The sequence below is a fragment of the Salvelinus sp. IW2-2015 genome, unplaced genomic scaffold (assembly GCF_002910315.2).
Source record: "Salvelinus sp. IW2-2015 unplaced genomic scaffold, ASM291031v2 Un_scaffold5968, whole genome shotgun sequence".
Lineage (NCBI taxonomy): Eukaryota > Metazoa > Chordata > Actinopteri > Salmoniformes > Salmonidae > Salvelinus > Salvelinus sp. IW2-2015.
In genome coordinates this window covers 1-2653 of record NW_019947233.1, presented here as the reverse complement: position 1 = coordinate 2653, position 2653 = coordinate 1, and the positions used below count along the sequence as shown (strand labels likewise).

Genomic DNA, 2653 nt, shown 5'->3' with positions numbered 1-2653 from the left:
CCATATCATCTGTTGGGTTAAATAAATGAAACTGCCAGTAGCTAATCTTTGAGTGTGAACTGTATTACTGTACTGTATTGTATTATACGGACTGGAATTACGCACATCGTTTCAAAACCATTATGAAGCAGAAGAGAACATGCAATCAGGTGCAGCACATGCGCCTAAAAAGTTACAAGTATAGACTATGAATTTTATTTAATTTGAAATATAATCGGGCCTATTTGTATAATTAGTAGGCTGACACTAAACACTTTCGTAATATTTCCCTTAATGTTATTAGCCTCCTCCTCTTCTCTCTCTATTGTTCTTCATTCCTTCCTCGCTTTCAACAGTTAAATGAAATACGTTTTGTGTCCTTTAGCGTCATCATTCTAATTGACATTCTGGAATAATATAGACTAGAAGTTGATGCAGAAGCTTATCACTTCTCTTCACGAAGATTGAATGTTATGGCTCTGAATTAATAACTGCTCTAGCCTACCGCCATTGCGCGTTCCCTCTTCTTTCAAACTACCCGCGAGTTCAACTGTCTGCTCAATTAACGTTCAGCAAACAAGAGCTTGCGTCCCTCTTAGAATAGTCTTATCGTATAAGAAACTCCAAGAAAACTCCACGAGTTAAGCAGCGTTTTTAAGAAGAGCCGGCGAGGCACAGTGTTTGCGTATTGATCAAGAGACAGAGCTATATATGTAGAAGCTTATTATGCATAACTCATCATTAGTTATCTAAATAAGCTAATACTGCAATATATTTATTACCTGAAAGAGTAGGGTAGACACTCTATATATAGCATATATCAATCTAGACAGGATGATCAACTTTGGATGCAATTTGAGTGGAGTCGATGGAGAGAGAGAGAAATATTGCGAGAGAGTGGTGGCGTGTGCACTGATTTAAAGCAACGATATTCGAGTGATGGGCAGTTTTAAAACTCTGCAGCCACAAAAAAATCATATTTACACTTAAAAAACAAGGTGACCCTGAAAGCCAGATAGAGATGAGTAAATTAGACGCTTATGCTGTCTTTATATTACTGTAGAATAGGCTGCGCCTCAGCAAATGTAGGCCTATCTGAGCGTTGATGATTCATCATGCAGAGGCCGTAGAGAAGCCCGATTTAGACATCACATATAACTTAACAGTTCCATTTCACGCCATGCTGTTCATAAACTGTAAATCATTTATTATAATTTACCGGTTTCTCGCAGTTATTTATCCCGGGAAAACGGAGGGGTTTTGTGCGGTAAATCTCTGTAACTGGGTTCCCGCCATTCAACCCTAGTACATACCTCTGCTAATTCTGTCTTTTCAATTCTCCACAGCTATGCACTACAACACCACCTGCACATGGGGAATATGACAGAAGTTCTATGCAATTTCAGCTTGGAACAGTATGCTTGTTCACAGGTAATTAGTTGCTTCTAAAGTAAAAACGAATATTTCATCTTGGACCAATAGATATCATTGTGCTGATCTGGTTTGTTAAGTAATGTGAGGAGTACGCCTGCGCATCGGTGAGATTTTTCCACTATTGCCCGTGATTCTAGTGTATGAGAGACAAAGAGATACTGTAGAGATACCAAGGTAGAGAAACCCTCTACATGTATTAATTCATTGACTCCATATCATCTGTTCTTCTCTCTCGAAGCTGAAAGACTTCACTGCAGAACACCTGGTGTCTCTTCTGAAATGTAAACTGCCCGGCAACTCCTCTCACTCTAAAGAGACCTGGAAGGTTCTCCTCACCAAATTGACCTCTGTCTTAGACCAAGCTCTGGACATGTTCTCCAATATGGTGAGGACATAAATCAACCTTCCTTCACTCTGGTGATCAAGGACAAGGTTGCAGTGTGTTGCTCTTTTTCCTGAATGACCAATCACATCTCTTCCTCCCCAGTCCAAACCTGTGATTGGTCCAGCCGTATCCCAGGTGCTGGATGTGATTGGAGAGATCCGGGTCAACAGACTGACCGACGATCAGCTGAGAGACAGTGATGTCATCGGGAAGTGGTTCTCTGGGCGTTTGAGAGCGTTCCTGCCGTCTGCATCAGGAGGGTTTCTGCACTGCCTCAGCACCAAGAACCTCAGCTGTGACTCGTATCAACAGATGTATGTTTTATAACCGCCTCGTAACACTAGGTCCTCATAATTTAGGTCCTCATTAGCTATACAACATTTCACAGTGGTATATCAGATAATATTTTATATACCATGTCGTCTTGGAGATACCCCTCGAGAGGGGGCTCTGTTTGTCCCAGAAATTAGTAGCGGATATTGGTGTGTTCAGCTGACTGAGAGGAATCCAATACCATTTCCTGGATATTTCTGGGTGAAACACAAGGGGAGAAATCATGGGTTGGGGTCAGGGGTTAACCCACCATTAAGGATGTCGCGCCCAGAGGGTTAACCCTCTAGAAATGATGCGTTTTCCCAATGATATTTACTGCCCGAACACATCATTTGTTTTAAGATAGTAAAGAAATGGATCATCAAGCTTTTTCATTCTCTATTTAAGAAAATCTAGGGGTATCTGAAACACATGCCAAAAAAGTATTTGATGAAACATTACTGAAACACATGCCAAAAAAGTATTTGATGAAACATTAGAAGTGTACCTTATTGCCATCACCTCAATGAAAGCACTAAATAA

General features: G+C 40.7%; 1 protein-coding gene across 1 annotated transcript in view; it reads left to right on the top strand.

Annotated features, from left to right (window-relative positions):
• The window catches only part of LOC112078618 (uncharacterized), a 17323-nt gene extending 15337 nt beyond the window's left edge, over window positions 1-1986 (top strand). The window contains exon 14 of the mRNA XM_070442105.1: window positions 1901-1986. The gene's annotated coding sequence lies outside the window, so the exon portion shown is untranslated. The remainder of the gene's footprint in view (window positions 1-1900) is intronic.
• Window positions 1987-2653: the final 667 nt, after the last annotated feature.